This window comes from Danio rerio, chromosome 4 (assembly GCF_052040795.2).
Source record: "Danio rerio strain M-AB ecotype USA chromosome 4, GRCz13ab, whole genome shotgun sequence".
NCBI lineage: Eukaryota > Metazoa > Chordata > Actinopteri > Cypriniformes > Danionidae > Danio > Danio rerio.
Genome location: NC_141024.2, coordinates 63,965,472 through 63,976,376, shown reverse-complemented (window position 1 = coordinate 63,976,376; position 10,905 = coordinate 63,965,472). Strand labels below are relative to the sequence as shown.

At 33.3% G+C, this 10,905-nt stretch overlaps 1 protein-coding gene and 1 long non-coding RNA gene across 2 annotated transcripts in view; one reads left to right on the top strand and one right to left on the bottom strand.

Annotated features, from left to right (window-relative positions):
* The window catches only part of LOC110439496 (uncharacterized), a 484,284-nt gene that overhangs the window by 190,401 nt on the left and 282,978 nt on the right, over nt 1–10,905 (top strand). The window lies entirely within an intron of this gene.
* Nucleotides 6,954–9,065, bottom strand: LOC148682317 (uncharacterized). Its single transcript, XR_015942867.1, has 2 exons — nt 8,837–9,065; nt 6,954–7,463 (listed from the first exon to the last, which is right to left on the bottom strand). It is a non-coding gene; the product is annotated as an uncharacterized LOC148682317 (long non-coding RNA).

Here is a 10,905-nt window from a genome sequence, read left to right as displayed (position 1 = left end):
CGTGTACTGTATCAGGTTAACTGGATATTTTATCTTATCGCGTGCAAAGTCACGTTAAAAACGCGACGCGTGCTGTTTGTTTATGGAGCTCCGTGCTAGAGTTCTGCTCCCGCGATTTATTCGGAAATTTATTCCCGCGCCGCAGAAATCTGGCGCGGGGACAGCCGCGGGAATAAATTTCCGAATAAATCGCGGGAGCGGTCGGTAACGGGTTTAATTTGGGACGGGAGCGGGCTGTCTAGCAATATCACGGATATTGCTATGCGAATTAGAAAGAGAGAGTCTGCGTGGTGCTTGTGTGTGTGTGTTAGTGCGCACGCGCGCGTATGAGAGAGAGAGAGAGAGAGAGCGAACGAACGAACGACAGCTTGGCTGTCTGGACTGTATACTGGGTGATTTTTGGTTGTGTTCTCCGCTCTAGCGGGACCGGGCGCGGCGGGCAGAAAACGGAGCGGGTTCTCAGGCTAAAACCTGGCGGGTGCGGGCGGAAGCGGGAGCGTTGTCATCCGGAGGTGTGTGTGTGTTTTTGTGTGTGTGTGGTATGGCCAGTACACGACTGTCTCCTTCGTTCGGTTATCCGTGGCACTATCCACTCGCCATAGTGTGGCAGCTAAAATCCACGTCTATACTATCGAGCGTGTATGAACTGTGATTACTTTTTAAATTGCTGATTAGCTATTGGCCATTTCCCTCTCTGACTGAAGGCAGTCGACCAATCGCGACAGACTGTCATCGGTCCAATCAGCGCAGATTAGCTCCGCGCTAAGGAGGGGTTTGGGAACAAATGAATCACTGGACGATTCATACAGGAGTCGCTGGGATAATTAGCTAAAAATAAATGCAGATTATAAGACCATGAAAGTGTTTTTTGACCTTGCATGCATATTAGACTGTTGTTGGAGACCCTTACAACCAGGATATGACCCTATTTCATGTATAATATGGGCTCTTTAAAAATGTTTTTGGCTGATCTTTTTCATTTTAAATTATTCATTGAAGTTGGGGTCATTGTATGTGGCGATCTATTTTTTACAGTCTATGCTCGCTATCCCAAGGTTCATTGCGATCCCAAGGTTCACTGCGGTTTTCCACAAGGTAAGTAAACAGTAAACAAATAAAGACGATTTGTTGATAAAGCATGTACTGTAAACTAGCGACGTTATCTAATTTCATCAAGTTCATTTATTAAAAACATATTTTTCTCAAATATAACGTTGGTCATGCATGGCTCAGAACAATATATACATTTTAAGATAAGGAACAGTGTTACCAGATTGTTGTTTTCCACAATAGAATTTGTTCAAAATCTGTATATAATATGCAATATGCAACTCTAATAATACAAATGTATTCATAATTGTTTCAATATTAAAGCAAATCAAGTGTTTCCAAAGGATTAAAGGCTACATTGTAAAACTAATTATTTTCCATGCCTTAAAAGGAAAAAAGGCAGAAATTTTGCCAGTCTGAGCACATTTTATTCATTGTACAACACAAAACTAAACCTAAAAACAGCTTAATCTACCACACACACACACACACACACACACACACACACACATATATATATATATATATATATATATATATATATATATATATATATATATATATATATATATATATAGGTGTAAATTATAAGATAAGGTGTTCACTGTTCAGATATGAATATTTTTTCTTTACTCTTTTCAGGTTCTTTAGATTACTTTAAAAATCCAATTTTGTTTTCTAATAACCAAAAAGTAAAGTAACTTTACCCATGTTTATATGTTAAATTGCACTTGTCTCTCTCTCTGTCTCTGTTAACAAATTTATATCTGTTTGATTAATTCTTGTGTCTTTCAGTCTGTTTCTGCCTATCACCATGAGTGATTCAGAACTCCAAGAGCAGCTTAAGGACCTTGATACTCAGATTGATCATCAAGATCTCAATTATAAGCTCAAGTCTTGATGACAACTTGGTGATCTGCAGGAAGCACCACCATGTAAGGAAGGCCAAGACCACTCTGGAATCAGTCAAGGGTTACTAAAGTTTTTCATTCCATGTATATTAAATATCTACATTGCTTAGGCATATATGATTGTATGAGATAAAATGCATTTATTCTTTCACTACCATTGTAATAACAGAAAAGACGCATTAGGTTTACTAGTACTATTGTTTATGAAAAACATTATAAACTACAGTATAAGCTCACAAAATATTGTGGCCTAACTGTTTAAAACTATTTGTTCTGGGTGTTGATAGTGGCCAACCATTTTTTTTCTTTTTCAGAAAGTATTTTGTTTTGTCTGATTTTATGACACCTTATAGGCCATCAACTGTCCACATTGGGGTTTAGGAAATTAGAACTACTTATGCTGCTTGTCTACTAGTCTTAGGATAAGTTAGAATTGTTATAAATGTTAATTTTTTGTTGTTTTTATCTGGTACAGCTCAAAGGAACTCCAATCTTCCCAACTGTGAGAGGGCCTTGCTCCAGTGACTGTTGGTGTGTAATTTAATGTTTCCATTAGTCTCTGTATCTATAGATCTAGGTGACAGTGGGCTAGAGTAAAAATTTGTTTTTATTTAAACTAAGGCATACTGATGGCCTTTTTTATCTCAGATTTGGTCATGCACATATAAATATATCCTAAAATATTTTTATATTTTTTCCATTGGTGGAAAAGAGTTTGGTATAATTATTTTTTAAAGACTGCCAAGTTCTCAGCAGACATTTTTCTGAGATATTCTTGAGTGTGAGTCTGTGCAATACAAGGTGGATAGTATTTGCAAGGAAGAGTCCTTCATCTGTCCTGCTTCCACACTAGATATACTGCCAATTTAAGTAGATGTGAACCATAAGCATAACCATTTCAAGAATGCACAAGGTACTTTAAACTGTATGTGTTGAAACTAAATTAACAAGAAAACAGCTCTTTGATGTTCACCTAGTAAAATTAGATTAGAAGATATAAACTGTCATGCACTTGTTCTGTACTGTTTCATTCCTTTTCCAAACACTGGCATTTTTGAAGGTTTATTTACAGCTAAGGATTAAGGATTTGACAGGAAGATTTGTGGACTACATCAACTAATGACACTACCTCCAAAGAGTTGCAAAAAGCTGTCCAAAGTTTCAGCACCATCTTTAAGCCCATGATTTTAGTGTGTTTCATGCCTAAGCACATGAGTTTATATCTGAGATAGATGAACTATATGATTATCTTAAACTGATCTACAAGTAAATGCCAAAACTTATTGGTTTACTTATTTGTTTGTTTGTTTGTTTGTTTTTGTATATGTTAACCAGGTGAAATGGAGTGAGGCATACAAGGATATGTGTGGTTTTACTCTTGGGAAGGAGGTTGAACAGTGCAGTGTTTCTTCTCTAGGATTGCAGTGACCAGACATGCTACTGTAACTCTCATGGTCATGTGCTGGAATTAGCAGATATTCAACAATTTGGCCATCTCGCTGACCTATTGATATCAGAAGGTAACGATATCCAGTAGAATTTGTTTTAGTTGTTCAGTAACCTATTTGAATAGTATTGTGATTTTTGATTGCTTATCACTGTAGACCGCAACAGCTCTGCAAAGCAAGTTGCAAAAAAGAATCCATGGAACTGGCATTGACTGGAAACCAATTGGAAGACTTTGGTTTGTGATGTAGAGGAGTGGGCAGAGGGTGAGGAAATTCTTATTAATATTACATGTAGTCATGAAAAATTGTAAGTGTTACTATTATTGTCATTTTTTCAGTAGCAGAAGCAAAGACAACAAAAAACAGAAGTGATATGGATGTCTTCGTCATATGGCATGGTATGTACACTAGACTTCTGTCAGTGTTGATTCTTTAAAAGTTGACGTATAATCCGTGTTATACAACTTTCTTTTTATGAATATATTTCAGACTCTGCTGATCCCGCAACAAAGAGGAGGGTGTTCAACATCATCCTGCTAGTCAGGATTCTTCGGGAGCAGTGGATTCTTGTGGCAGAGATGGCCAACCACTATAAATACCTTTCAACTCATCCTGGTTCTTTCAAAGAACTTTCCTGCTTGTTTGCTTCTGAAAAGTACTGGTATGTATTTGTATTATTTGGCTCAAACTCAAGCATAAGGTTACCCAGTCCAAAGGATATTAATATATTTTTATGTTGTTGTGTTCTTCTTTTATGATTCGACATGTGGCCTAAACAAAGAGGGGTTAAAAGGTCTATAGATCATCATTCTCAAAAAGAAACAAAATAACTCAGAAATAAAAAACAATACGATGGTACTATCTAGAGACCTGCAAGGTACCTGCAAGTTTTGGCTGGAGCAGAGTACAGACATTTTTTAAATAAAGCTCCAGCTGATGAGTATGACATTGACTGTGGATTTTCTTTTACTGTAATCCAGAAGAGGATGACCTTAACCCTGAATCTAAAGCATGTAATAAAATATGTAAAAATAAAATAAAATTGTTGTCTCTTTTTTTTAAATACATAGATGTGTACAGTATGTAAGCATTCCTCTAAAATCAATCAGTGTTGTAAATTAAGAGCATTATTGTATGCCTAACTGCTTACAACATATAACGATTTAAGGAACTCTATATTAAAATAAAATTATTACATTAAATGACATTAAGAGCTTTTAAAATATTAATTTTATGATACATTTTTATGATAAATTTAATTTCTGCATATACTTGGCCAAAAAATGTACATTATTATGGTCACCTGCTCAGATACCTCCAGTCAATATGTGGCTGAGTCAGGCAACCAGACTTCTACCTCTGAACAAATTAACCTATGATTTACATCAAAGATCTGATGGATCTATTTGGTCCTCATGGATTTTTCTAAAAAAAAAAAAAAAATTAATCTCCTTTTTATTTTGTCTTTACTTTGAAACATTTGTATTCATTTGTTAGAATGTCTAACAAAAAAACTACTGTACTTGTGAGATAACAGTGCCACTGTTGTTATTCTGAAAATAAAAATTAACTTTGTATAATGTTTTATTGAATGCAAGATAAAAAATAAAAAAATAAAATATTTTCCAAGAGATGGATTGCGGCTGGAAGAGCATCTGCTGCATAAAAACATGCTGGAAAAGTTGGCGGTTCATAGAGCTGTGGCGACCCCTGGTTAATAAAGGGACTAAGCCAAAAAGTAAAATAAAATATGTATTTTTTGTAGACATAGAACTTCACAGTAACTTATAAGTACAGCACAGAACTTTTTTTACTTCTAGTTTAGATAATTTAAAGGTTTGCATATTTATTTTGTTGGTTCATGGCTATATATTTTTAATCATTTTGAACTATTCACAGCATTTGAAAGGATATCTTATCGTCATTGTTACCTCATTTCTCACTATTTTCATGATTCTTACAATGCAGCAAATCTTAAAATCATTTGATCATAAAGAAAATAATTAACAAATTAACCCACATGCAGGACAAAGACATGATGTGGAATCATTATTTAACACAAAGTTCATCCATTGTCATCAAAACATACTGTTACACAAACAGTTGAAGATTTAGAAAGTAAAAATAATCAGATAAAGAGTGGTTTTCAAACAAATACATGTCTTTAAAAAAGTTATATTTAGAAACATTTACATATTTTAAGAGCTTTTATCCATATTTCAAATAAAGTGAAAACAATTAAACATCACATGATGACCATTAATGAAACACACTTACAGAATTACATCCACACATTTTATTCTGAACTCATAATATTTGTGATGAACATAGATCACTATTGCTAATAACTTGTGATTAAAGAGGATACTAATGTTTAGCTTTTTTTTACAGCTTTTTTTTTTTTTTTTTACCACAACTGTACATGTGACAATACAATTTCTTGTCCATGTTGAAGATAATACATCTACATAGGTTAACTGCCCTTTTACTCAAAGGGGATGAGTAGAGCCCCGTAGAAAAGGAAAAAGTATTCACATTTCAAACGAGAAATGAGTGAGAGAATATCAGCTAGACTATTATCTATGCTATGTTCAATAAATAATGTTGGATATAATAGTCTGATATATACTAATCAAGTCAATAAAAGCTGTTTTAAAAAAATACTCATTGTAAAATAACAAATTTATGTCTGGCATTCATATATGTCATAAATATATGCACAATGACCTTATTCAGATAGTCTTTAGTTCATTAAAAATAGTATTTGTTCCATTTTATTACAAAAAGGCTTTAAACTACATTACCCACAATCCTTTGTCGCTGTATAGATGGGACGGGAAAGACATGGCGCTACAAATTGTAGTTCATTGAAAGCTGTAGTTAGGGTTAAGTTTAGGGTTACGATCTTGGTTAATCGGTAACTATTTGAAACACAGCGATAACTCATTGATAAAGGACACTGTTAGTAAAGTGGCAAAGTTAGCAAAACATAGTTAGCAACACGAAGGATCTTTTAATTTGGCTTAGAAGTTATAGTCCAATCACAATGTCGCAATCTACGTCACACTTTGTCTCTATTTGGTAATTTTCCGGTTGAAGATAGATTATAATAACCTTATAATATAACTTAAATATCAAAATGTGCATTAATATTACATGTTATTTATTGTCTTATTAAAAATACAAATGTATATTTACCGTGTGAGATTCCTTTGTGGGGGTAACCTAATGTGCAAAATGATCATAGTAAAACCAGATCATAGGCAGTATACTAAATTTGAAACGAATAATAAAATAATAAAAAAAGCATCATGTTTGAAAACATTTCCAGCATTTCCTGTAACTAAACACTGCGTCCTGTAGGTATACAAATATGTCAAACTTAAATGACAAATATAGTGCCCATTAAATAGTAAAAATAGTAGTTCATTGTAAATGAGAATGCAAATAAACACAATACATTTTTAATGAAACATTTTTAATTTATTTATAATGCCACAAAAAAAAAAAAAAATCACGCAAACATGCAAAAACCCAAAATATATATATTTATAACAGTTTTTAATGCAATAATATATTACCATACATATATAAATGATTAAAAACAATTATAATTGAAGGAAATTTATATTTTGTATTATCATTATTATATTTATTTTGTGATATTTATTCATGTCATACATCTGGTATGTCAAGCTCAAGTAAAACTGCACTGCAAAAAATCTTTTCAAATGATGCCTTTGGAAATGCCATTATAATAAACAGCTTTCACAACAACAAGAAGTCAAGTTCATGACCAATGCAAATTATGTTTATAATAACAACTTTCTGAACTTAAACATCAAAAGTAGAATAAGTTCAAAACATATTCAAGTATTTACGGAAGAATAGCAAAAACAATTTTTACAAAACACTGAGAACCAAAGTGTGCTTGGCGAGTCCAGGTGTTTATGCTGACTAGACTGTCATATTGCAATCCGGTTAGCATGAGGAGACTTGGGCGTAGTGTCAGGAATTCCTGGAGGGCTCCCATGTGTTATTCCAGGTTTTGCCACTGTAAAGTATTAAAAGTGCACAATATCATTACTGAACAAAGAATGAGTGTTAGGTTTCATTTAGAAAGTTCAGTGATATTTATTTATATATGTAAAGTGTCATTAAACCTGGCACTCTTGAATTAACTGTATAATAGGTTAAACATTTCCAGCATGTTTCCATGTATTCCAAGCAGATCTGTCAGTTCTACAAACTCAGCGATCAGGATAGTGACTGCACTTCTCATTATGAACACCCTTATCCTTCTCATACATTTTTATCACCACTGATGTCCACTGCTGTAGTTTTCATTGAAGGGAATGCTGACACAAACTCCAGCATGTTTTTTTTTTAAATAGCAGAATATGGGTATTATTGGGCCAAAACCTTAAAAAATATAAGATGCAAGATTTGAATCTTGATGAACATATTGTTAATTCACTTCTTGCAATTTAAAACACACATCTCATGTTTGACTCATCAATTACATGAAAACTACAACAGCATACTGTGCTCCACCCTAAAAATATTTCTAAATTATAACAAGCTTATTGCTTTACATGGCTAAACATTAATTTTATGCCTGCATGATTCACTGCTATTACTGTAAACCATTACACTCTTAACCCAAACTAGTTGACTTTATTCTAATAAAGTCAACTAGTTTGGGTTAAGAGTGTAAACTGCATAGAAACATGTTGCCTTAAACCCTTTATGTTTTTACACAAGGTGAAACTAAACAGCCCACTTTAAATTAACCTAGAACCGTTACAATCTTCTTGGACTTGCAGTAATATTTTAATTCAAGTATGGCTGTTAAGTTGTACCTTGTATAAAATGTAAGAGGTTTAAGCCACTGGGTTTCTATACAATTTTCTAGTAAAGTCAACTAGATTGGGTTAAAGGAATAGTTCACTATTTACTCTCCTTTAAGTGGTTGTAAACCTTTTTTAAAAACTTCCAAGTTACTTTGTGTTGAACATGAAGGAAGTTTTTTGAAGAAAGCTGTAAAGCTAAAAACGATGACATACATCGTAGGTAAAAAAACAAATACTATGGAAGTTAATGTTTGCAGGTTTTTATCTTTCTTTAAAATATATTTTTTTGTGTTTAACTGAAGAAAGCAAGTCAGACATATTTGGAACAAGTAAAGGATGAGTCATTAATGACAGAATTTTCCTTTTTGGGTGAATCTCTTTAAGAGTATACTGAAAGAAATGTCCTACTCCATGTAGCTAACTTCAGCTGCATGTGTAGCCCCATAAGTACTTATCTAGAAATCAAAACAATGATCACATCAGTCCCATTTTAGGCCCTTTATATCATATTGGCCACAGAATGGACTACTTAGTGTTGCAATAAAATAAAAAAATTAATAAAACTATGACTTACCACACAATACAAGACAAACAGTGAATTTTCAGCTCTGCCTTTGCTGTACACAAGATGAGGTTCCAGCTTCAACACTGATCTGAGTGGGGCAGTTGTGCAGCTCTGTGAGGTTGTGACTGTTCAGATGCAGTGCTGTGAAGAGTTCTTTATTAAAAGAAAGTACATTCTTTTAAAATCTGTACATAATAACAAAGAAAATACAATGATTTTAAATAATGATTAATTCTGAACAAAAACCTTACTCTTAGTCAAGATGAATTCATATGTAAAAAGTTTCTGCATCTGAAATGAATAAAAACAGATGTGACATTAGTTAAACCCACTAAACTACTAGATACATCAGTACTGCATTAAGCAGTTGTAAAGTAATGTAAGTGTAGTCCAAAATGAGCCATAATCTGTTTAAGATAATGATTTAAAAAAACGTTGCTTGTGTTAAAAACAATCCAGCCACTTGTAATACATATGATCAATGGTAAATTTCTGAGAAGGTGCAAGGTAATCCTTGAGTTTTACCATTACCATCCTGACTGACATAATATTTGACAAAGGAGACAGCTTGTTGTGCCTCTTTACCACAATTTAGAGATGATAGATTCTTTCTTTTATTAAATAAATTGGTAAAGGCCAAATTATAATGGTAATAGTGTATGATATTCATTGTGTGACATCCATCAGCTTAAATTATACTTGAGCTTTTGTTATGCTATATATATATATATATATATATATATATATATATATATATATATATGTGTGTGTGTGTGTGTGTGTGTGTGTGTGTGTGTGTGTGTGTGTGTGTGTGTGTGTTTTAAGGCATGGAAAATAATCGTTTTTACAATGTAGCCTTTAAACCTTTGGAAACACTTGATGTTCTTTAATATTGAAACAATTGCGAATACATTTGTATTATTAGAGTTGCATATTGCATATTATATATAGATTTTGCACGAATTCTATTGTGGAAAACAACAATCTGGTTACACTGTTCCTTGTATTGTTCTAATGCATGACCAACGTTATATGTGAGAAAAATATGTTTTTATTAAATAAACTTGATGTAATTAGATAAAGTCGCTAGTTTACAGTACATGCTTTATCAACAAATCGTCTTTATTTGTTTACTTTTTACTTACCTTGTGGAAAACCGCAGTGAACCTTGGGATCGCAATGAACCTTGGGATAGCGAGCATAGACTGTAAAAAATAGATCGCCACATACAATGACCCCAACTTCAATAAATAATTTAAAATGAAAAAAAGATCAGCCGAAAACATTTTTAAACTTAGTACTTGAAATGTAATATTTTTTAAAGTAAAAAAACAATAAATAATATGAATGAATCAAAGTTTTATTAGGCATAGTTACCCTAAACTGGACAATCGAATATATTTTCACTCATTAAATATAAAGTAAATGATAACATATTTATAAACACCAACTAATCTCCAATAAAAATACATTATGAAGCATTAACATACTATTTAATGTTGACAGTTGAGCTCATCTGAGAACTCACCGCTGATGCAGTTTGACCAATAGCAGAGCGGCGTTAAACTCACCGTGAAGGGATGTCACGTGGGCCAAAGTTTATTCATACAGTAGTTTCAACCAGTTTACAGTTTGTTTCATGAACAAAATAAAAATTACATATTTTTAAAATAAGAAAACTGTGATAATAGGTGTAAATCAGGTTTTAAAAAGTGCATTGACATCTATTGGTAATTATACGAGCCTCCAGCGTCTCCCAATGACGCCTCAGGCTCAGGCACAGATTCTATAGGGAATCCCTGCACGTCTAAATATGACGCTAAAGGGGTACCCTGTGCGTCAATAACCTACGCCGAGGGTTCCTGACCAAGCGTCAGTATGTGACGAGTTGGGAGTGAGAATGTGTTGCTCTGTTGAGTATCAGAATAAAATCGGCATGGTGTTATTCCATTTTAAATTCAATCTCTTAAAGAGATCTTAGATTTTTGAGTTTTTAGTAGTTCTTCTACTCTGCTGCTATTATATCCCTGGTAAGTAATGTGGTTTTGTCTAATTCTCAGCCCCACGGAGTAACGGAC